The sequence below is a fragment of the Cupressus sempervirens genome, chromosome 10, assembly GCF_028749045.1.
Source record: "Cupressus sempervirens isolate cs-2001-9-10 chromosome 10, ASM2874904v1, whole genome shotgun sequence".
NCBI classification, from domain to species: domain Eukaryota; kingdom Viridiplantae; phylum Streptophyta; class Pinopsida; order Cupressales; family Cupressaceae; genus Cupressus; species Cupressus sempervirens.
The window spans coordinates 210508552-210535746 of NC_143127.1; the positions used below are offsets into that span (position 1 = coordinate 210508552).

The 27195-nt window shown below is 33.6% G+C and overlaps 1 pseudogene; it reads right to left on the reverse strand.

The window, feature by feature from the left end:
* Nucleotides 1-24515: 24515 nt before the first annotated feature.
* LOC149533376 (bidirectional sugar transporter SWEET3b-like) lies at nucleotides 24516-26396 on the reverse strand (annotated as a pseudogene).
* Between the last annotated feature and the right edge of the window lie 799 nt (nucleotides 26397-27195).

The following is a 27195-nucleotide window of genomic DNA, read 5'->3' on the forward strand; positions in this document are numbered from 1 at the left end:
TATAGGAGCTCCTAAAATGAAAAATCATATGAGATCTGGCATAAGAATCAAAATAGATAAGAGGCACTGATCTATAGGTATGACCTAGTAAATCTACAAGGTTTTATTTTATTCCCTCAATCTCTCTTTCTTTTCATTTCACAGCTGCCAAGGTTTGGCTCTAGTTCAAAATGAGAATTCTATGCATTCACTTTCTTTGTACCATTCACTTGAGGTTTTGACATTCACTTGCTTTCTACCTCCTGCAACTCATAACCCCACCCCTTCCCACCCCACTCCACCCCACTATTTTAAGGGTAAGGATAAGGGCTCCCAAATAGAGTATTGTAAGGGAGGCCCACCAAATAGATTATTGTAAGGGTAAGGATAAGGGCCCCCAAACAAATTAGTGCAAGGAAACATTATTGTCCCTACTATTCTCCCCTATATTTTAAGGGCCCACTTAGAAAAAAATGGGGAACCCAATATAGGGCTAGTGCATTCCCCCAAGATCTAGATGCCATACTATTCTAAGGTGATAAAGATTGAGATTGCGAAGCAAAGGACGCATCTGAATAGTAGACATAAGCATAGGTGGAAGCAATGGTCGATGTTTATTCACTGCAAGAAGCCAAACAGTCTCCTATCATCGATCATTGCAAAAGTAGAGGCAAGGGCACCTAAGATAGGAGCAGATCTAGTTTCATATCCTACAGAAGTAGTAGATCTAGTAGCAACAACAACAATAGTAGTAGCAATAAGAGATTAGATAACTTCCTACAACTTATAACTCCCTTTTGAATTCACTTGCTTTCTACCATTACTAAAAAGAAAAATTAGCTTGATTTCTTTGTGATTAGATCACTTGTGTTCAAAATATTGTATCCTTTTACATTCATTTGCATTTGAAATGGCATGGGGTTGATGACTTACTAGAGAAATTAATGACACACTTGTAGCTTGATCTCTCCTCCTATGCCCATGAGTGAATAGATGTAGTGAAAATTCCTCCTCCCACACACTTTTCTCTTTTTTGTTGTTGTTTATAATTTATGTTGGTCAAAATTTTGACCAAATAAACTCATGTTGGTCAATTTTTTGACCAAATTTGGAGCTTAACAAAAAAAATATGTTAAAATCAAATAGAAAATGGCATAAGGTTAAAAATTAACAAAAAATCTATTAGTGTGTAAAAGGTTTTTGTATCTATTTTTTTGATAGCATTGCAAATATTTTTTTTCTTGTTTAAGTAGTGGACTTTTCTAGCATAATTTTGTATTGTAATACCAACTCCTAACAAAGTTGAGGCTTCTAACAAGGCCTAGTCCTCTAACAAGAATAGATACACTATATGGATTTAATAGACTCCTAACAAGGTCAATATCTTTCACAAGATACCTTTAATTAGTGGATAATTTTGTAGGTACCATCCCCACTGGAGTTTTCCCTTGGCTAGGGTTTCCCTAGTTAATGAATAATGATGTTATGAGTTGCAATGTATTATGGTTATGTTTACTTTTTAGTTTGATCATATATGTAAGTTTAAAGTTTGTTAATGATATCCATAGTTGGGAAAATGTTTGTGGAACACCTTTCCATCTCAATATTCCCTATTTCTAATAGACATGTATCCTACCTCTTCTAGAATCGTGGCATGTGTTATGATTTAGAAAGAAGGTAGGAAAAAGGGATATAATTGACCAAATCAACCCGAGATACATTCTGGACCATTTATCTATCTTCTTTCAATGATTGTGAATATTCAAACTTCATAAAAAGAGTCTGAGTCATGAGTCATGATATCCTCATGATGAAAGCTATTACCATAGTAATTGAACTAAGATACGTATCCCAAATTCAAGAAAAAAATGTTATTTGATTTTAATATAATAATGATAATTATAGTAACTATAAATAAAAGTTGAATCTTGATAATAACAAATTATTCCATGGAGTTGACAACTTGACTACTATTTGATGAGATAAGATCAACAACCCAAGATGTATTTTAGATCGATTTGGAGAATGATACCCCTTTTTCCTAACTTCCTCCTAGATAGTGACACATGTCCATGTCAGGCTGTTGATTTTAACATAGCATAATGCATGGAATATCGTAATAGTTAAATTACTATTGTTAAATTTTATTGTTATATCTTACTGAGTTAACGTTATATGTAATATTTATTATTAAATTATATTACTTAGTTAAAAGTTTAATATTTTAATATTAATTTTATGTTTATTATTATTATTATTTATAATATATGTTATTTTTTATATTATGACATGTCTTTGCAACTTATTAATGAATCAATATTTGAACGATTTTGAATCTTTGATAATTTTATTTTTAAATTAATCTCTCTTTTGAATCTTTGACTTAAGAGTATCTTAAAATTAAAAAGTTAACTAGTTCCTACTTTTAAAAATTGATTTAAAATTTGAATTAAACCTTAAATAAAAATCTATTTTTTGCTATTAACATTTTTTTAATAACATATTAACAATATTGATTAAAATCTAGTTTGAAGCTTTTATCACATGAATCAAGACTAACAATGTTATAGTTTAATTGTCATTGGCATGTAACAATTTTAACATCCATTTAGTATTAACAATTTAACAATGCATTTGAAAAAAATCATCACTCAATAACAACAATAGTTGAAACAATTTAAAATAACAATGAACAACACTAACAATTCACACGATTACACACACAACTAATTGTAAAACCAAAATAGAAAAGTTCTCATTAATTATAATCAACATTGTTTGTACAGAGGAAAAAATTTCAAAATAGCTAATATTTAGTAGTTACAACCAAGAGCATACCCAACTTGAGTAATATTTTTTAACAAAAAAAGATTTCTAAATTCTTTTTTTGCCCCTACAATACAGTTTGGTTGAATAGAGCGAGGGAATAGTGACGAGTTAACATGGAATAAGGAGTAGGAAATACTATGGAATGCTGGAAGTCTTCAATAGAGAAGCCTTCAAACATAAAGGTCTTCAAGCCCTTCCATGAAGAATCTTCTAGAGATGATTATAAAATTGAATTCATCTAGCCATTTGTAGTCCATCTCATTAATGTCGTCCAACGTAAACTACTTTCACAAGAAATCCCTCTATTGAGTTGTGTTAACTTTTGATGGCACATCAATTGTCATTAATTCAAACCTAGTAGGAAGGGTTTCCTTTGCACATTCTTCTGTTAGATTGTGGTGACTGATCAGGAAAGTACTGTACATACTTCATAAATAGTGGGGTTCGGGGCATCGCCCCGAAAAAAATTTTTTTTGGAAGTAGCCGACATCGACATGGTAGCCGACATATTATGGCCGACATATGGCCGACATGTTATAACCCTAAAGCGGTTTAATACTTGTATAAAAAGGGCTTAGGGTTGGGTATTTTTGATGTGTGGTGATACGAAATTGGTTCTTGCGGCGGTATTGAGCTGTAAGGGATTACGGATTGTAATCAGGTTGTAATCACTGGATTGTAATAAGATCGGACTTGCTGTTTGGTGGACGTAGCCCAGGGATTGGGTGAACCACGTTAAATCTTGGTGCCTTGTGTTCATTTCTGTGTGTTCTATTATTTTCTGTTATTGGTTATATTTGCATGTAATTTTTATTTCTGTCCGTGGTTTATCCTAACAAGTGGTATCAGAGCCTAGTTGTTTCTCAGTTATCCTCTGCAGGAAAGTTTCACGGTTAAGTGGGAGTCTCACGGTTGAGTGGGAGCAATGGCAGATGATGGTAAGCTGAGGGTTGATAGGTTTAATGGGCAGAACTTCCAGTTATGGAAGATGCAAATGGAAGACTATTTATATCAGAAGGATTTGTGGAAGCCGTTGGAAGGAAAAGCCAAGAATCAGGGAACTATGTCAGAGGCTGAATGGGATCTTTTGGATAGAAAGGCACTTGGAAGCATTCGGTTATGCTTGGCACCATCGGTGGCATTTAATATTACAAAAGCAAAGACGACAGAAGATTTGATGAAAACCCTAGCGACACTGTATGAAAAGCCCTCCGCTTCAAATAAGGTATTTCTCATGAAGCGTTTATTTAATATGAAAATGGCAGAAGGTGGATCTGTTGCAGATCATTTAAATGAGTTTAATACTATTACTAGTCAATTATCTTCTGTGGGTATCAATTTTGATGAAGAAATTAGGGCTCTCTTGATTTTGTGTTCTTTGCCTGAAAGCTGGAATGGCTTGGTAATGGCGGTGAGTAATTCTGTTCCTGGATCTAGTACCCTAAAATATGATGATGTGATCGGTGTTATTTTAAGTGAGGAAACTCGTAGAAAATCCTCAGGTGGATCTACATCAGGAAGTGCTTTAAATGCACAAAGCAGGGGCAGAACGACTGAAAGAGGAAGTAACTCTGGAAATCGTGGGAAATCAAGAGGAAAGTCAAAGGGGAGGAGGTCTCAATCAAGAGGACCAAATGATTGCTGGTACTGTGGGAAACCAGGGCACAAAAAGAAAGATTGCTGGACTCGAAAGAAAAATGAAGGAGATAAATCAGATGGAGACAAAGAGGCAAATGTGGTAAGTAATAAATCCGAAGAGGATGCTTTGCTTCTGTCTTTAGAGAGTGTTGATGATTCATGGGTTTTAGATTCTGGTGCTTCTTTTCATGCTACACCTCATAGAGGTTATTTCATTGATTATGTCCAAGGGGATTTTGGGCTTGTTTATTTGGGGGATAATGAACCCTGTCAGATTGTTGGAAAGGGAAAAATTAAGATTAAGTTGCAGAATGGGAATCATTGGCTACTACATGAGGTAAGACATGTTCCAAAACTAAGTAGAAATTTAATTTCAGCAGGGCAACTCGGTGATGAGGGTTGTGTAGTTACTTTTAATGATAAAAATTGGAAGGTTTCAAAAGGTTCCCTTGTAGTAGCAAAAGGTGTGAAAGTAGGCACCTTATATCTTTGTACAGGTCATATTGTTCCTTCTACTTTGATTGTTTCAGAGAAAAATGAATATTCAGGAACAATTATTGCAGATGAGCAGGGAGAACAAATAGCTGCTGTGGATTATGATACAGCGCTATGGCACAATAGACTTGGGCACATGAGTGAGAAAGGTATGAAAGTACTTCATTCAAGGAAAGTTTTACCAGGTCTAAAATGTGTGAATATGGATTTCTGTGAAAGTTGTGTGTATGGAAAACAAAAGAGAGTGAGTTTTGTAAAGACAGGGAAGGAAAATAAAAAGGAGAAATTAGAACTTGTGCATACAGATGTATGGGGACCGGCTCAGGTATCTTCCCTTGGTGGCTCTCATTATTATGTTACATTTATTGATGACGCAACTAGAAAAGTATGGGTTTATTTCCTTAAACAGAAATCTGATGTAGTTCAAACTTTTAAGAAATGGAAATGCTTGGTTGAAAATGAGACTGGTAAGAAATTAAAATGTCTCAGATCTGATAATGGTGGTGAGTATTGCAGTCATGAATTTGAAGATTATTGCTCCACTAATGGTATTCATAGACAAAAAACTGTTCCAAGGACTCCACAGGAAAATGGAGTGGCTGAACGCATGAACAGAACTATAATGGAGCGCGCAAGGAGCATGAGGTTGCATGCTGGGTTGCCCTTACACATGTGGGCGGAGGCTGTCAATACTGCAGTATATTTGATTAATAGAGGTCCCTCTACTCCTTTGGGCTGTGGTATTCCAGAGGAAGCATGGACTGGCAAGAAGGTGAGTTATTCTTTTCTCAAGACCTTCGGTTGTGAAGCTTTTGCTCATATAGACTCTGAAAATAGAACCAAACTAGAAGCTAAATCAAAGAAATGTGTCTTTGTTGGATATGGCATTAATGAATTTGGTTATAGGCTTTGGGATTTTGAAAATCATAAAATTATAAGAAGCCGGGATGTCATATTCAATGAAAAAGTGTTGTACAAAGATCTGTTGCAGCAACATGAGAAGAAAGAAGATGATTATGTAGTGCTGGATGATACTCCAAAAGCTGATGTTCCAGCCATTCCTCATGATGTGCAACAACCGCAACAACAAATACCACATACACCAGTGAATGTTAGACGGTCAACAAGGCCAATTAGACCTCCACAAAGGTTTTCTCCCTCTTTGTATTCTATTTTACTTACTGATGCTGGTGAACCTGAAAGTTATGATGAAGCTGTGCAGGTGGATACTAAGATTCAGTGGGAGTCTGCAATGAAAGATGAAATGGACTCTTTGCTGAAAAATAAGACATGGGATTTGTGCAAGTTGCCTGCAGGTAAAAAGGTTTTACAGAATAAATGGGTTTACAGGTTGAAAGAAGAGGAAGGAGGTAAGAAAAGATTTAAGGCCAGGTTAGTTGTAAAAGGATTTGCACAGAAAAAAGGAATTGATTTTGATGAAATATTTTCTCCACTACAGAGGCAGAGTATGTTGCTGCTACAGAGGCCGCCAAAGAGATGATATGGCTTCAGTTCTTCTTGGAAGAATTGGGACATCCTCAGAAGGATAATTATTTGTTCACAGATAGTCAGAGTGCCATTCATCTTGCTAAGAATTCAGCTCTGCATTCTAAGACCAAACACATACAGTTGCGGTACCATTTCATTCGGTCAGTTTTGGAGGATGGACAGTTAAAGCTGGAGAAGATACATACCAATGAAAATCCAGCAGATATGTTGACAAAGGTTGTCACAAGGGAGAAGCTGACCTCCTCTTCAGCTTCAGTTGGTCTTTTAGACTAAATATGAATAAAAGAACAGCAGAGTCCAGGGTGGTTTGATCCAGTGGGAGCCCCATGTGGTAGTTGTATTGCTACAGGATCAGTCTCCAAGTGGGAGATTGTTGTTTAGTGTGGAGCCTGATCAGTCCCCAAGTGGGAGATTGTTAGATTGTGGTGACTGATCAGGAAAGTACTGTACATACTTCATAAATAGTGGGGTTCGGGGCATCGCCCCGAAAAAAATTTTTTTTGGAAGTAGCCGACATCGACATGGTAGCCGACATATTATGGCCGACATATGGCCGACATGTTATAACCCTAAAGCGGTTTAATACTTGTATAAAAAGGGCTTAGGGTTGGGTATTTTTGATGTGTGGTGATACGAAATTGGTTCTTGCGGCGGTATTGAGCTGTAAGGGATTACGGATTGTAATCAGGTTGTAATCACTGGATTGTAATAAGATCGGACTTGCTGTTTGGTGGACGTAGCCCAGGGATTGGGTGAACCACGTTAAATCTTGGTGCCTTGTGTTCATTTCTGTGTGTTCTATTATTTTCTGTTATTGGTTATATTTGCATGTAATTTTTATTTCTGTCCGTGGTTTATCCTAACATCTTCTTCACTCGAACACCTTGTTCATTTCAAACTTGCAAAAGGGATCCCCCTTCCTTGTTTAGCTAATATAATGGCTTTGATGTTGTCCTCCAAATACATTTCCTTAAATTTTTTATGCAAAAGCATTATAATTTATGTTCTCTCACCTCTTAGGTTGAGAAGAGACACAAGGAAGCAAGATATAATATTCATGCACACATGGTAACTCTTCTCGTTCCTTAGGAATTCATGGGCAAGGACTATGAAGAAAGTAGAGTGGAAGAAAGGAACAATGCACTCTTCCTTGCAAACCAAAGTGAGAACATTCTCTGGTATCCTTTTCGAAAAGGACTTCTTCAGATCTTGAGTGTTGCATCTCAACTTAATTGGTGTATCCATGACTACAAAAAAATCTAAACCTACTTGAACTTATGAAAACTACCAAAAAAAGGAACTCAAATGAAAACCTCTACTAACAGAACTAACAACAATAAATATAATTAATAATTTGATAGTGAAAAAGGAATCAAATAGCCTCTTTAAATAGTAATTTCATTGAATTTTTTATGATCTTTTATATCTTTAGTTTGATTTTCCAATTAGTACACAAGTGTGGGAAATGTACTTGCATTAATGTCAAATTGTTTTCCTAGAATGAACTAATTGTTATTTTTAGTCCTTCATTTATGATTTTAACCTTGATAAGAGGTTAATTCTATTCTAGTTATGGGTTGTTGTGGAAAACTTGTCATGTGTCTCCATTCCACAAAATTTTGGATGAATCCTATTCTTTTTGAGTAACATGCCCTAAAATACATCTTCAGTCATTGATCTCCAATTAATCAATGATCGAGAACAATACTTTTCACCATAGAAAAGTGACAATGGATAGGTTGGCAACTATAAAGAACACATTATTACTTGAGTCTTAATGAATTGGTAGAATACACTTAGAAAATTTGCATTTTTTTTTTTTTTTCATAACCACCAAGGATTAGGGCATATGCACCAAGATGGTGAGCAAAAAAGTGGACATCATGAAAAAAAAGTCAAAGTACACATAATGTGATTGTGATATGTGTTCTTTTAATCAAATTTTAAAATGGGTATTGGCTCATTACCATGCCAAGAAAAAAACATTAAGAAATTGAACTTTGAAATAACATGATCACATTATAAACATGATCACGTTATGCTTAACCAAATGTGACTGCATTATTAAGAACTAGAAGCATTGCTTCTAGTTCTCCATAACTGCATTAGGTTATGAAGAACCAAAAGAAATGAGAGTGAGATATATGGGGGGGGGGGAGATGTGAGGGAGGAGTGAGATATAAAGGAGGATCAGGAGAGTGAGAGAAAGAGAAGTTGGGGGGGAGGGGTGATAGATTTCACATTTCTCTATGGATAATTCAACATCCTTTTTCACTTATGTATCTAAAATTTTTGTTTTTGAGTGCATGTGCATTGAAGTCCTTCTATTACCACTTGAGTGACTAGTAGATGGTGATTATTCATCATCATCATCATCATCATCTAAAATGGCCTCACATTGTTAGAATTGTTTAGAATAACTGAGAGGGGGGGGGGGGGGGGGGGGTGTGAATCAGTTATTCAAGGTCTAAATGCCCTAATAATACTTTTTCACCAATTATAGTGAGCCCATTAAACTATTCATCCATACAAGCTTAAATCAACCATCTTAGCAAGTTACAACAAATCAACATGCAAGAATAAAACATGCAAGATCAACACATGACATAATGATTTACATAGAAACCCAATTTGAGAAAAACCACCAGTAACATGCTACTCAATCCTCACTCTTCTAAAGTGATGCCCTGTTAAAGGCCTACCCTATTAAAGGCTTATAGCAAATTGTTAAATGTGACCTTGTTAGAGGATTTCACCATACTGTTAGGAATGGGCTTGGTCAAAGGACTTTGGAACATTCACTTGGAATGTCACCCTGTTAAAGGATTTACAACATGGCTATTAAACCAACCTAAGTCCATAGGATTTATACTAACTATTACAATTGCTAGAGAGTAACAATAATGGCTTTTGATCTGATACAACTTACAACATATTTTGCAGATTATAGATCACACTTCAGTTCAATCCTTTGCTTGGCTTTAATCACTTCAACTCTGTCAGCTTGTCATCTCAAGCTTCATCACCTTGAGTCTTCTTTCTCATCATACCAATTCAATCATTTCTATGGTCATCTAACGAAACAGAGTATCTATGCTCTCTTTCTCCTTAGCACCTTCTTCAGCAATTCATTCTTTCATGCTTGACCATGTCCTTTGCTTCATGACCTTATCACTCCTTAAATAGAAATTTGGAATACCTTTCCTACTTGATTCTCCCTCTCCAACTTTAGGGTTTCAATAGCTTAGGTAGGATACAATGTATCTATCCCATATCTTGCTCTTATCTAGGAACTTCATCTAGAATCCAATTGTATTCGCCAAAAATGTTTTACATAGTGTTTTGTGCCACCAGCTCATCATTCTTATCTTCTATCTGATTCACAAAATTCTAGTTAACTACCATGTCAGCTCAGATATGGTGAATCTTTGATTTTCAAAATAATGTTGCAACTCGACATCATTGGTTTACTGATGCTTGGCTTCTTCTGTGTTACTCAACACTTGTATCATGCTCGACACCTAATCTTCACTTGGCACCTAAAGATCACTCGACACTTGAAGATCCCTCAGCACTTGAAGATCACTCAATACTTGAAGATCACTCGGCACTTACTAAAGTTAAACTTTTCTTAGCTTCAACTGAGAATCTATTCGACACTAACTAGCTTGCTCGGCTTTGTCTAATGAACTTAGTTAAGCTTTACAAATGACTTAGCTAAACCTTACATCTTTGATGTGTTTTAGTGTGTCCATTCTCTATGTCTTAGAGTATGAAATCAATACACCATTTCATCAATGGCTTAGCTGATCCTTATACTTCATTATAACATCATAACTTCAACCTTTCTCTAGATGCTCTAGTTACATCTTATTGATTGCTTCCTCCTTGTTAATCAACCAATTGATAGTATTGGGATCACTAAAGCAATTGTCATTCCTACAAGTAGCAAGTTTGACATCAATGACAAAACAATGATTGAAAACATTCTTTACCAGTTCCATTACTTTTCATTCTTGATCTTTTCAATCATTTTCAACAATCTCCCTCTTTGGCATTGATGGCAAACCAAACTGATCAATTGATCAACTTAGTTACCCATCAAAATTATATACATTTTTTGCTACTTTCTGCTTCCTTTTTGACTGCTGCATCCTTACTATTGATCTCATATATATCCATATCTTTACCTTTTAGTTTCTCATAAATCTCCCTCTTTCATATATATCTCCCTCTTGCTTTGTATTAATCAATTTTTTGCATATATCTCCCTCTTTGACATAAATGCCAAAGATGTAGCATCTTTAACATGCGAAATATAAGCTTTGCATCTCATGTTTTCTCTCTCTGTCACCATGTTTGTGACTGATATGGAGTTTCTGTTCCTACTGTCATCCTCTGCATCATTCTTCTGATATTTTAGTGATTAGTTCTTGTTGATGTAGGGAATCTTCTTTGTTGCTTTAAACTGCTTGAGTTAGGGGCATTACCCCCAACTTGCCTCTAATATATTCATAAGCATCCTTGGGCAATGGTTTGGTGAAGATATCTACAGTTTGTTCCTTTGTGTGAATGTACTCCATCTTCACTTGTTTTTCTTCTACCAATTCTCTGACAAAGTGATACTTGATTGCAATATGCTTAGTTTTTGTATGCATTACTGGATTCTTGGATATGTTTATAGCACTTGTATTATCATAATACAATATCATAGGTTTGGTTACCTCTTCTTTCATTCCTTTCAATAGATGTGTGAGCCACACAATGTTTGTGCAATTGACTACTACTGCCACATATTTTGATTCTGCAGTGGACTGAGATGTACATGTTTGTTTCTTGATAGTCCAAGTAACTAGTCTTTTACCTAAAAATAATGCTCCTCCACTTGTGCTTTTCCTGTCATCAATGTTGCCTCCCCAATCTGCATCTGTGTATGCATTGAGCTCAAAATTTTCATTCTTTTTATAATATAGGCCAAAATCATCAGTTCCTTTGAGATACCTCATTATTCTTTTTACTGCTATGAGATGATTTTCTTTAGGATTAGCAGAAAATCTAGCCACCATTCCAACTGCTAATGCTATGTCTTGTCTGCTATACATGTACAACATATTATAGTTTTCCAATCATGGATCTATACATTGTTTGATTGACTTCAGCTAATACATCATTTTTGGATAACTTATGTCCTGTTGCCATTGGTGTGCTGACTGGTTTGGAGTCTTCCAATCCAAATGTTTTAAGTATCTCTTTGATATACTTTGATTGTGCCATAAATATACCATGTTTTAGTTGATGTACTTGCAATCCAACAAAAAATTTGATCTCTCCAAACATAGACATCTCAAACTCATGTTTCATTTTGTTAGAAAAAATTTTGCAAAGCACTTGCTTTCCTCCAAAAACTATGTCATCCACAAAGATTTCAAACACAATAATATCCTTACCTTCTTCTGATTTGATGTACATGTTGCTGTTATCATCAGTTCTTTCAAATCATATTTGCACTAGATACTTGTGAAGTCTCTCATACCATGCTCTAGGTGCTTGTTTCATACCATAGAGTGCTTTATGTAGTTTACAAACCATATCCCTATTGTTCTCATCAACAAATCCCTCTAGTTGTTCAATATAGACTTCCTCTTCCAATATACCATTTAGAAAAGTAGACTTTACATCCATCTGATAGACTTTAAAACCTTTATATGCAGCATATGCAAGTAAAGTTCTTACTCCTTCCATTCTAGCAACAAGGGCAAATGTTTCTCCATAGTCTAATCCTTCTTCTTGAGCATAACCCTTACATACTAGTCTGGCTTTGTTTCTAGTAATCTCACCATTCTCATCTAGCTTATTTATGAATACCCACTTGGTGCCAATCACATTCTTGTCAATTGGTCTAGGAACCAAACTCCAGGTTTTGTTCTTCTTTATTTGATCAATCTCTTCTTCCATAGCTTTATACCAGTCACCATCTTGTAATGCATCATAGACTATTTTAGGTTCAAATTTTCTTAATAGACATGATTCATTTCTTAGTCTATTCCTTGTCATTGGTCTTGCATCTTTGTCACCAATTATCTGTTCAGTAGGGTGATGTTTCTTTACATATTTGGATAATCTTGGTTCTATCCTTGTTTCCATGTTTGGTCTTTTAGATTCAGGGTCACTATGAACTTCATTGTCAGGTTGTTCTATATCTCTTTCATGTGTACTGACTTTAGAGCCAGAATGTCCATTCTCTTCATTCTGTAACTCGACTTTTGAATGCAGCTCAACATTCATTGGTTGTGACTCGATTGAAATTGAAACTTGCTGTTGAATCTCAATTTGATTGATAGTGTCCTTGTCAACAAGCATTCCTTCATAAGAATACACAAAGGTTTTGTATTCATCCATTCTCTTTGGTTTTTCAACTTGGACATCTGTATGCTCATCAAAGTTTACATTTGCACTTTCCACAATTTTGTCATTCTTAGTATTTAAACACTTATATGCTTTACTTCTAGTGGAGTAACCAAAGAATATGCCTTCATCACTTTTTGCATCAAATTTTCCATTTCTAGCATCTTTAAGAATAAAGCATTTGCAACAAAATATTTTGAAATGCTTTATGTTGGGTGAGTGACCATACCATAATTCAAAAGGTGTTGCACTTGTACCTTTCTTGACTTGTCCTCGGTTCAATGTATGAATAGCCACACTTACAACTTCTCTCCAATATTTTAGAGCAACAGTCTTTTCCATCATTAATGTTTTGGCACAGTCAATCACAAATCTATTTCTTCTCTTAGAAATTCCATTCTATGGGGGAGTTCTAGGAGTTGATGTTTGTCTCTTGATTCTTTTTCCATTGCAAAATGTCTCAAATTCATTTGATGTGCATTCACCACCTCTGTCTGATCTTAGGCATTTCAAACTCTTTCCTATTTCCTTTTCAACTCTAGCCACATACCACTTAAACATTTGAAAAGCATCAAATTTTTTCTTTAAGAGCATAACAGTCACCATCCTGGAATAGTCATCAACAAACAACATTATATATTTATCTCCTTTGTAGCTTTATACTTTTATTGGACCACATAAGTCAGTATGGACTAACTCAAGTACTTCTTTAGATGTATAGTTTTTACTCTTGAAACTTGACTTAGTCATCTTTCCTAGCTGACATTGTTTGCACATGATGTTGTCAAGCTTCTTCAGTTTAGGTAAACCTCTAACTTTCTTCATTTTACTAATATTGACTAGATTATCAAAGTTGACATGATATAGCCTTCTATGCCATAACCATACATCATCAAATTTTGCAACAAGACAAGAAGAATTTTCCATATCGAGATAAAATAGATTACTTCTTGTTTGATCTCCTTTTCCTATTAATTTACCATCAGTATCATAGATTTTTGCAATTTTTTTTTCAAATTCTATTGTGCACCCTACATTGCCTAACTGTGAGACACTTAGCAAATTGTAGTTTAGTCCTTCAACATAGTATGCATTATCACATGAAATTTTCTCTGTAAGCTTAATGGAGCCTTTTCCTTTGATTTGACATGGAGCATCATTAGCAAATCTAACACTATTTCCATCATACTGAGTAAAGTTAACAAACTTACTTTTGTCTCCTATCATATGATGTGAGCATCCAATATCTATGATCCATCTGTCATTCTTGTTCATACATGTTACCAGTGCTGTAGGCTCTTCTTCATCAGATTAATCCTTTATGGCCACATAAAAAACTTCATCATCATTATCATCAGAATCCTCTTCAGCAATATAGCACTTCTTGCCTTTGTCTTTATAATCTCTCTTATCATCTTCTCTTCTATATTTGTACTTGTTGCCTTCCTTGTATTCCTTTTTCTGTGTACACCTTGCAACAATATGTCTTACTTCATTGCAATTGAAATAGATGATAGGCAGCTTACCTTTGAATTTTCCTTTGCCTCTGTGAAATCTTCTAGCTAGTAATGCTTCCAATTATTTCACATCTTCCTCATCAGTGCTACTGTCACTAGATACATATTTTATCTTTCTTCCCTTCTTTGATTTCACCTGTTCAGCATCTTTCAGTGATAGCTTGGCCTTGAAAGAAAATTCAACATTCTCAGGTCTGTAGTTGTCAAAGTTTGATAACTCAAATGCAGTTAGTCTACCTACTATACCTTCAAAGCTTAGATTGTTTCCTGGCACACATCTTAGCTCTTGTATAGCTGACACTCTAATAGCATAGATAGGGAGAAAGGTTCTTAAGAACTTACTATTAATAATATCATCATCTAATTTACCACTCAAACATCTTATTGCACTTACCACTTCCTTTATTCTAGAGGCATACTGAGTAGCATTCTCACTTTCCTCCATTTTCATATCATCAAACTTTCCTCTGAGGCTTTCTCTTTTTTCTCTTTGGACATTCAAATCTCCTCCATAAATGTCTAATAGGGCTTTCCACATCTTGAATGTAGTGTCACATCCTTTGATATCATCGAATTCAGTGTAGTTGAGTGCAGAAGCAATCTCCAACATTGTTTGATTGTGTTCCTGTTTATTTTTCAAATCTTCTATAGTAAGAGTACTAGTTGGATCAACATGTTCATTAACAATTGAATTTTGAGCATAATCTCCTATGGATCCAAGATGTAGCTTCATCAAACTTTTCCATGCAAAAAAGTTGTCTTTGTTGAGCTTGGGAACTTCTCTCTTAGGCATTTTGATCTTTTTGCTTCTAGTCCCTTTAAACTAAGTCAACAACAATGCTCTAATACCAATTGTTAGAATTCTTTAGAATAATTGAGAGTGGGGGGGGGGGGGGGGGGGGGGTGGTGAATCATTTATTCAAGTTCTAAATTTCCTAATAATACTTTTTCACCAATTATAGTGAGCCCATTAAACTATTCATCCATCCAAGCTTAAATCAACCATCTTAGCAAGTTACAACAAATCAACATGCAGGAATAAAACATGCAAGATCAACACATGACATAGTGATTTATGTGGAAACCCAATTTGAGAAAAACCACCAGTAACATGCTACTCAATTATCACTCTTCTAAAGTGATGTCCTGTTAAAGGCTTACAACACACTATTAAATGTGACCTTGTTAAAGGATTTCACCATACTGGTAGGAATGGGCCTGGTCTAAGGACTTTGGAACATTCACTTGGAATGTCACCCTGTTAAAGGATTTAGAAAATGGCTATTAAACCAACCTAAGTCCATAGGATTTATACTAACTGTTACAATTGCTAGAGAGTAACAATAATGGCTTTTGATCTGATACAACTTACAACATATCTTGCAGATTATAGATCACACTTCAGTTCAATCCTTTGCTTGGCTTTAATCACTTCAGCTCTATCAACTTGTCATTGCAAGCTTCGTCACCTTGAGTCTTCTTGCTCATCATACCAATGCAATCATATCTATGGTCATCTAACGAAATAGAGTATCTATGCTCTCTTTCTCCTTAGCACCTTCTTCGACACTTCATTCTTTCATGCTTGACCATCTCCTTTGCTTCGTGGCCTTATGAATCCTTAAATAGAAATCTAGAATACCTTTCCTACTTGATTCTCCCTCTCCAACTTTAGGGTTTCAATAGATTAGGTAGGATACAATGTATCTATCCCATATCTTGCTCTTATCTAGAAACTTCATCTAGAATCCAATTGTATTTGCCAAATTTTTTTTACATAGTGTTCTATGCCACCAGCTCATCATTCTTATCTTCTATCTGATTCACAAAATTCTAGTTAACTACCATGTCAGCTCAAATCTGGTGAATCTTTGATTTTTAAAATAATGCAGCAACTTCGCATCATTGGTTTACTGATGCTCGGCTTATTCTATGTTACTCGACACTTGTATCATGCTTAGCACCTAATCTTCACTCAACACCTAAAGGCTGCTCGACACCTGAAGATCACTCGGCACTTGAAGATCACTCGACACTTACTAAAGTTAAACTTTTCTTTGCTTCAACTGAGAATCTGTTCCACACTAACTAGCTTTCTCGGCTCTCTCTAATGAACTTAGTTAGGCTTTACAAATGACTTAGCTAAACCTTACATCTTTGATGTGTTTTAGTGTGTCCATTCTCTATGTCTTAGAGTATGACATCAATACACCATTTCATCAATGGCTTAGCTGATCCTTATACTTCATTATAACATCATAACTTCAACCTTTCTCTAGGTGCTCTAGTTACATCTTATTGATTGCCTCCTCCTTGTCAATCAACCAATTGATAGTATTTGGATCACTAAAGCAATTTTCATTCCTGCAAGTAGCAAGTTTGACATCAATGACAAAACAATGATTGAAAATATTCTTTACCAGTTCCATTAGTTTTCATTCATGATTTTTTCAATCATTTCTAACAATTCATACCTTCTTTCCTTTTCTACTTTCCCCTTTCTATCTCTTTAGGTCCTTATCTGTAACTTCTATCATGGGTCCAAGAATCCCTTCCCATTCTTTTCTATTAACTAGGTAGGATTTTTCTCTTAATCTTGAGTAATTGGTTAATAGTTTCATTCTTAATGAAATTCATAACCATATTCTTCATTCTCCATAGCTATTTTTCTTCTTGATCGCTGCAATATTTTGTTCTCAACTGAACATTTTGTAATCAGTTGATATATTATCATAATTTTCTCTTGGCCAATCCTTTAGGCATGCGATTGAGCCTATAGATCCACAAAAGAGTTAAAATCTAGATCTAGTTGAAGAATAGTATTATATATAGAAAGTGTTCCCTAATGGGATGTGAGACCCCTTAAGGAACACTTGATGGTTGCAATGTTTCCCAAGGGGTCATTTGGGGTCATATGGGGTGAGATAATTTCCCTTTTTAGAAGTTCTAGGACCCCTTCTGGCCCTTTTGACACATTATAGCCATAAAGTGTTCCCTGAATGGATCTAATACTATTCTTCCACTAGATCTAGATTTCAACCCTTTTGTGGATCTACAGGCTCAATTACATGCCTAAAGGATTGGCCAAGAGAAACATGTGATTGTATATCAACTAACTACAAAATGTTTAGTTGAGGAGAAAATATTTTAATGATAAAAAAATAAAACTAGCTATGGAGAATTTGGTTATGAATTCTATTAAGAATGAAAATATTAACAAATCACCCATGATTAAGAGACAAAGCTCACCTGGTTTATGGAAAAGAGTGGGGAGAGCTTCTTGGACCAATGCAAAAAGTCACAGATAAGGACCTAAAGAGCTAGAAAGGGGACAACAAAAAATGAAAGAAGTTAGATATGCATGTAAAAAAATATCTATCTATAAGTGACAAAATGATTTCAACATATGAAATTATGTGTACCACATAGGATAATGATGGATACATTTCCATGCCCTCTGTATCTAGTAGTGGTGGCATATTAACAATCTCTAATGATTCCTAAGATTTGTTGAGATTGGGAAGACCTAGTTAAAAATCACCTTGGTTGCACTTACCATATGATCCTAGATGTTAGAGATGATGATTAATACTTACCATCTACTATTAGTTCAAGTAACTTGACAAAAGGTCTTCAGTGCACATGTACTTAGAAACAATATTTTAAGGGATCTTATGATGATTCCTGAGATTCTTGAGAGTGGGAGGACCTATTTAACATTCAACTTGGTTGCACTTAACACATGATAGTTGATACCTATGGTAATATATGCAATATGGAATCCAAGGATCTCCCAGCTTTATAAAAATAAAATAAAAACAACCCACCGTAGAAGTATCGTACAAAATTGTCTAGTAATTATATTGTGTTGAAGATGGCTTATAATGCTTTTGCACCAACTAAAGACCATGATGTAAAATTTACTTCATTACTAACACATTCTTCTTGATCACATATTTAAGGTTTGGGACATCACACATAGACTCATGCAAGCTCATTTCAAATCTTTTCCTTGGGAAGATGACACCTACAACTACTAGACTATCATGGAAAACTTATGATGAAGATGACACCTCCAACTACTGGTCTATCATGGAAAGCTTGTGATGAAGATGGAACCTCCAACTACTAATCTTGCATGGAAAATTTGTGATGAATATGACACTTACAACTACTGTATTTTCTTGGAAAACTAGAGATGAAGATGACACCTGCAACTACTAGACTATCATGTATACAAGTGACAATGTGATTACAACATATGAAATTAAGTGTACCACATAGGATAATGATGGCTATATTTTCATTCCCTCCAAATCTAGTGGTGGTGACATATTCAATCAACGTACCTCAGAGCCTTCATAGGAAGTCACTATCATTTATTTAGAAGATGATTTATCTTCTAGTTCAACCACAAGAATCTCTCTCCTATATCTTGACCTTGAATTATATTGTTGCATTTCAATTAGGTCTTCCTTGTAAGGATCACCATTTTGATAAAAAAAAAACTATCATGGAAAACTTGTGATAAAGATGGTACCTACAAATACTAGACTATCATAGAAAACTTGTGATGAAGATGGCACCTCCAACTACTAGTCTGTCACGAAAAACATGTGATGAAGATGACACTAGTACATTTTGACTTATTTTCCAACCAAAATTGGTCAATTTTTTTTCAAAAAGTTTTGTTGCTATTTTTCCATCAAAAATTTGACCAAGTCTTCTAAGTATCAAAATATCGACGCACAATTTGGTCAAAAATGTCACATTTAAAAAAAAAAATTAATACATTGGTAAAAAACTTGACCAAGTTTGGTCAAAATTTTCACCAATTGTCATCCTTGATCGACTAGGATGCCAAACCCATTATGACATCTTGGTTGTAGGTTTATTTGAAAATTAGACCAAGTTTGGTAAAAAATTTGACCAAGTCATACCAACATTGGTCAATTTTTTGACCAACCTGCTTTTTTTTGAAAATAAATAAAAATTGGATTGAAGATGATTCTAGAAAAAGTGAGATTTATCCTTGATATGGAGCCCCCTACAGATTTCATTAGACTTAACTCTTTCTTGGACACATTGGGAACTTCCAGAAGTTCATTAAGAACTTTGCATAGAAATCCTATTGGTTGGATAAGTTGACTTGAAATGGCAAACCATACACATGGGAGATTGCACAAGGAGAGGCCTTCAAGAAGCTCAAACAAGGCTAGTGTGTACACCCATTTTGGCATATCTAAATTGGGGCAAGGATTTCTATGTTCATGTGGATGCCTCTAACATATTTAGTTTAAATGTCAAAAGTTATCTCTCTCATATTTAGTTTGCATGACAACTATTTGTATTAATGTCTACCTAGATATTTACATAGTGTGGATCATCTATATGCATTCAAAAGTAAAAAAAAAATTGCATATGCATTATGGTTCTTTACATAGACATCTTAGTAACAATTTGAGAGCATTTAAAACATATTTGAAATCATTTCAAGTAATCATTAATAGACTGAAACATTGAAACAACATGTACAAATATTGTTTGCAATGTATTTAACGAAGTTCCTTGAGTCTCTAATTTTGAGGCTGAATTTGGCAAGGGATTTTTTAGTGGTATAAACACATGATCTTGCTAGCTTGTAAGCTAAAGAGAAGTTATTATCATTTCAATTCAACTTTAGTTTTGGTTATGGGCAGTAGAATTGCACAATATGGAATGGTTTTCTATAAATAAATAAGGATGTAAAGAAAGAACTTAGAAGAGTCCTTGTGTCTCAACAAAAAATAAAACAATAATGACTATATATGACAAGTATTGATCTCTTCCTCAAGAGATATAGGATATACTTCCTTTCACACAATTCTTGGTATATCAAACAAGAGTGAATCACTTGTTTCTAGATTGTAGCCTAGAAGTGATCACAATGAATGCAAAAATTAGTCATCAGGTGGGTGTTCTAATGAAGAAAAAAATTTTGATCCAATGATTCACATCATGCCATTGAGTCATTATGTTGATCACAAATTGGAAATGGTTACAACCATGGATCAACCCATTGGATAGGATGAAAACAAGATAGCAAGGTGAGACACCTATTTAGATTATTGCAACAACAGAACTAATCATGTGGTTGCACCCATTTCACATTGAGGTAATGATGTTGTGGGGTCCTCTTGTGATGGCATTAAAGTTAGAAATAGTATAATGAGTTATGTATTGTGGATTCAAACCACAAGGGTTTTGATTTTTCTCACCCCACTGCAAAAGATGTTAGAAGGACAGGTTGTGATGGATGGTCACTAAGATCTAAGAAGTCAAATTTGCTTGTTGCCGAAGCAAGACAACACTTGCAAGAGGTGAAGGAAAAATGCTATCAACTCAATCATCTGTAATAATGGTGGTAGTATGTGCTAAGATTTGACAACTATAATCATCTACAATAATGGTGGTAGAATGTGCCAAGATTTGAATTTGATAAATACAAATATTTGAAAGCATTTTGACTAGATTTATAAGCATTTTACAAGGATATAATGTTTATGATTATGTCATGATTACTATCATTGCTAAACTGAAGATGAGAATGTAAACAAAGAGGACTTTATAGTAATCCTATCAAGGTTGATAGTGTATGAGAATTCAATTAGAATTATACAAATATTGCAATAGGAATGACATCTAGAAGTTTATATATGGAAATAATGACTTCTATTTTATCATACAACATGCTTAGAACATGAAAAATTTAAACATAAATCATACTAGATTAAATGAAAGTGTATGTAGCAATTATGCTTTGGAAATAAAATGGCAGTGACAAAGAAGTTTCAAAAATTAAAGCAAGTTTTAAGTATGCTAAAGCATGGCATCCATACATATAAGTTGAATCAAATTTATCTGAAGATGAATCTATTGATGAGTAAAAGAGACTTTCAAGATAGGAGAAAAGTGGATGTATTGGAGACAAATTAATTTTGAATAAAACTGAGTCTAGTTAAGAAGTACCTCCAATCTACTAAAGACCAAATCACCAATTTGTTGAGTTCCATTATTTGCTTGTTTTTGGTTTTCCTCCTCCCATTTTTCTTATTCTTCCTCTAGATGTTTCTCTTCTATAGCTAGATCTTTTGGAACCTACAATACTTCCCCATCACATGGGGATTCATTTTCCTCCAAATCAATATGTAGATCACTTTCAAACTTTCTCTATTAAGAGGAAGTAAAATGATATTTCAATCAGGATAGAATAATCTTGATCAATATTTCAGTTCAAACATCAAAAGCAAAAAATCTTTGAGCTTTACTGAAAGATACAACCATAGGATAATAAAAAATAAACTATAATTAAAGACCAACAAAATCAAATTGAGAAACTCTCTTGCAATTTCACCAAAGCACCCTAAGATTTCAAAACACATTTGTACCATGTAGAAACTATGAGGTTTTTTCTAAAATAAAAAAAGAAACATATTCATCTCATATTCCAATACAGATATTGGTGAATCGACATCTCCTTCAACCTTGGTAGCCAGAACATTAACCATTTTCAGTATCTGCATGACAAAATAGAAATTAAACCCAAAATATTGATGGACAAAACTCTTAATAATTAAATAAAAAACTCATTACAACCAATAAATAGACTTTAGAAATCAAATAAAATTAAGTAGTTGGAATGAAATGGATTATGGATCTCTTTCTTTAGTGAACATCTCACATCCTTTTTCACCCCATCATGATTCTATTGATCAACAATTTTGTGACTTATTATTTCTGTCTTTCTATTTATTTCAATGTTTATTCTATACAACTATTATTGAATGGAAGTATTTATATAATTCTTTTGTTTTCTAGATAAATCTAACTTTATCTTTGTTTGAAAGAAAGTAAAACATAAATTTTAGAATTAAAAACCTTCCTATAATCTTCATTTAATAAATATCACCTACATAAAATTGTAAAATTTACCATCAACCCTCAATAGGTCTTCCAAATGTGAATTTTAATCCAAAACATTATTTGATTTTATCGAAAGGTCTATCTTTAATAAGATGTATTAGTATTATTATTTTTACTTTTTGTATATACTTCTATTTGGAGATTTTTATCATCAACATTTTTGATGGCACTTTGGGATCTACTATCATCATATAATAGATCTCAAAGAAAAGATAGATAATTGAACATTTCTCCCACAAATTTTTGTAAAAACTACAAATAAATACTTGTATAATTTGTCAATATATAAGATTATTAATAGAAATGTGCTATGCAAAAATGATTTCAAGAACATTTCATTTAATCCAAATCCATAAAAAAAATTACACTCAAATGGATTCTCAACCATTGCTTTCAAATCTAGACAACCCAATATAATATCACATCTTTTCTATACATGGATAATGGGAATTATTGAATTGTAATTTCACACACCCTCCATAATGGTATCCAATTTGAAATGCCACTAATTTTTACCCATCCTAAACTTGGAAGAAAAATATAAACTTTCCTCTACCCTTTTGACAAATCTCTTTGATTGGCAGTGCAATTCTATTTGTTCAAACATTTGAGTGTTAGTGCTTGTTTTCTTTCTTGCAGGATTACAACACAATCCTTCAATTCTTTTGGGATCCATTTTTAGTAGAGCTGGAGACCAATGAATAGGGGAAAATGATTCTTCATGTAGATTTTATAGCAAACAATGAAATGCATTGGAAGGGGGATGAAATCTTGGTTGTTGAGTCATCTCACTAGTGGGATTATACTGGTGGTAACACTAGAGGAATGTAAGATATTTATCAAATGATTTATCAATGAATCAATCCTATTTCTCAAGTTGGGATACAAAAACTAAAGAGTGATTGTGTTTATGAATAGATGGGACATGATCATGAAAGCAAGAGAGACCTATTACAATCTAGATCACATGGTTGCATCATTTGCCCATACATATCATCAAGGACAACATTTTCCACGTTAGTTGCTATAGCACAAGTTGGTCTTAAATTATCAATCGTATTTTCAACCACACGAGTGATAATTAAAGGCTTCCTGGCCATGTTACACTTGTAAACAACAACTTTAAAAAACAAAAAGACCTGATATGCACACAAAAATGTTTAGAAATTTTATTCAGCTTAGTTATTAATTTACTTAAAACAATTTAGATAAATAGTATGATTTTTCAATGTAACTTTTAGTTTTATTCCTTTTCTCCTTGACCTCAGGATTGTAATCATATTTAACTTAAAATGGCATCAACATACTGTTAATTTACAAAAACTTTTGATTACATTAAACCTTTTTTAGTTTTTGTATTCTCATAGATCATTTCAATGAAAAATGAAGATGATTTTCTCACAACTTCAGATCTTGATTCCAAAGAGAGTGATTGATCCCAAAGAAAAGAAGATTATTTCCTAGTTGATTAAGCTTGAGATTGAGCTTGGTGATCTCAACAAAGATAGATTAAGATAGATGAAGAATCCATCGTATTTTCTTTATTGGGGTTAAGTTTCTTTGACCTCTAAAGGACAAATGAGGCCCAAATTATGTGCCATATAGATTATAAGGGATTAGTTGATTTATAGCTAATTATTGTCATTTTTGTACGTGTGTGGGTGAATATCATTGTTTTGTGGAAATTAGCTTGTGTAGTGTATGTTGTGGAGGATAAGTGTTACGGTTTGGAGGGGCTGAAGAAAAGCTTGAAACTCATTGATGGGAATGATAGTAGTGCCTTTTTGCTTATGTTCATGGGCTTACCAAGAGTGAGCTTGAAAATTTTACTATTTAGACTATTTACCATTGTAATCTTACCAACAATAAGGAAAATTAAAAATTGTTTAGTACTTATCAAAATGTTAGATTCTAGTTACATCAAACTCTATCTATCTATTAGGTTTCAATAAAAAATCCTAGTACCTATCAAAATCTATCTATCATACATCAAATTAAGAGAGAACCCATTTACTTATCATTGATTAAAAGTTCATCTTTATGAAATTGGCTTAAAAAATTGAAAATAAAATGGATTCATGAGAGCTACATTCAAAATAGATATCTAACAAGAAACTAAATAGAAGTTGCCCATCAAGAGGAGTACAAATTGAAAACTACTACAACCCAATTATGCAAATTTTACTTGGGAATGGTACAACCATCTGGCTTCCATCTCCATTTATTTTGGTACATGATTCCCAAAAGGCAACCTATAACATTAGGAGTCTGCAAGCATAAAAAAGTTCAAATTGGAAATATACCAAGGAAAATAATCTCTCTTTAAACTATAGGAAATCAATGGATAATGAATGTGGTATTACAACAATTAAGAAGTCTTTTCTTAGGACACTGTAGGTCATCCAAAAAGTATTGGTAAGGAAGCCAAAGAATGATAAGTGGAATGGCGTAAAATTCACACTTTCTTTTATAATCACCACCTTTTGCAATATATCAAAATAATATATGTTGAGGCTTAAACATTAAAACAAAAAAAAATATAATTGAGGCTAAACACATCTAGTATGCAGAACAATTAGAGAAAGGTAAAATAGTTAGTTTACATACCATAGCGAGAAGTGGAGAATCATAGAGTGCAATGGTTGTAATGATCCCCAAAATACCCATTAAGAATGTTCGAGTCTTATGCTCATGAAGACCAAAGGTAGACACCATTGCCATTATTGTGAATACCATTACAACATCTACAACCATCCTTCCTACTTTAAGCTAAAAGTGGCATAGAATAAATTTTGACATACGATAAATACATAGAATTTAACCATAGTGATACCCTTGCAAGAATTGAAGGGAAAATAGTGAATACCTTGGCCTTGGGAGGAAGCAAAGGTTAAGTATGTGCAAATGACAAGCATTTAGGAATAATTCCAACACCATTAACAATGGAAACTAGAATGTTTTCCCATCTTTTACTTATAATAGGCATTCCATAGCAAGAATAAGTAAAACAATTGAAGAGAGCAATCACATATGGGGTGCATGAGTATTGCCCTATTGATTTCTCTCTTATCATTTTCACAAATGTAAACCTATCCAAAAAAGATCAAACCTCACCTTATGTTTCAGGACATTACACTGTGAGAGCTCATCAAGGCTAGAATTCAATTAAAAGCTAGATTTGATAGAGCTAGTTTTGACAAGCATTCAAACACTCATTTTCTTCCCAATATTGTAATTTTGAAAACCTAGAAAAAGGTAAAGATGAGGAATTTTTTGGCATTGACGCCAATAGGCCCAAGCACATGACATAGTATGTGAATTACTGGATCGACCCAAAAGAGGATGTTGCCCTACTATGATGAAGTTTGGTCATCAATTAGGGAAACATCCTCTTCTGTTTCATGATAACAAATGTGGGATGCATCATGGCCAAGCCTCTATTTTTTGCAAGGTTTATGAAGCCTGCACATGATCTAAAAGCGAGAATTAGAGGAACCCTAATCATGAATTTTTATATTTAATAAAGATAAGAAAAGTATTCAGGTGGAGTAGTTGTTTCATGCCTCCCTCTAATTATGTGTGCATTCCTCATTCTATAGCTAGACACAGGACTGCAAGTAACATAAAAATTAGTAGCTCTTCTTTCCTTCTATTTACAACTAAACAAATGAGGTTGCAATGATTTTATGTCATGTTTCTCCCTTTTGTCTTTATCATTTTGAATTTAGGATGACAAATAATATGCATCAATGTGAATATGGATGATAGGAACAGACACAAACTGCTAGGCAAGAGAAAGATCTTTGTAGCCTACCTGGCAAGAGTAAATTGCTAGGTAAATCACTTTTTAAGCATAGCACAATGCCACCATATTAGAACAATCTGATACAATATCCTTTTTGAGGTGCCTGACATTGTGGTGGCAAGAAAATGAAATCACCATGAAATAGCTCTCAAGAAAATTAAATCACCATAAAATAGCTCCCAAGCAAATCAAATAGCCATCAAATACCTCTCACGTGCATGTAGACCATCGCCAAAAACAAACAATGTGAAATACATACATACATACATACATACACATACATACATACATACATACATACATACATATATGTATGCATATATATATATACATATATACATATATATATATATGTATATATATATGTATGTATATATATGTATACATATATATACATACATACATACATACATACATACATATATACACACACACACACATATATATACATACATATATATATACACACATATATATATACATACATATATATATACACATACATATCTATACATACATACATAGATATATATATATATATATATACATACATATATATACATATATATATATATACATACATATATATATACACATACATATCTATACATACATATATACATATATATATGCACATATATATACATACATATATATATATATATATATGTATATACATATATACATATATTATATATATACATATATACATATATGTACACATATACAAACACACACACACACATATATATATAACAATATATATATGTATATATATAACAATATATATATGTATATATATACATGCATACATATACATACATCTGCATATGCAATTTTATCACCTTGGAAAACTGTATTTGATTCTACTAGCTGGGAACAACTGATTGTTCTTTTTATTGTACCTAATCTGATGATAGTTCTACAAGAATTTTTAATCAACCCAAATAATTAGTACAATGACCAATTTAACTAAGTTATGGCTTATTTCTTTCTAAAAATACTTGCTATGATATATTTTTCTAAAATTTGTTGCCCATTTTTCTTGGTCTTCAT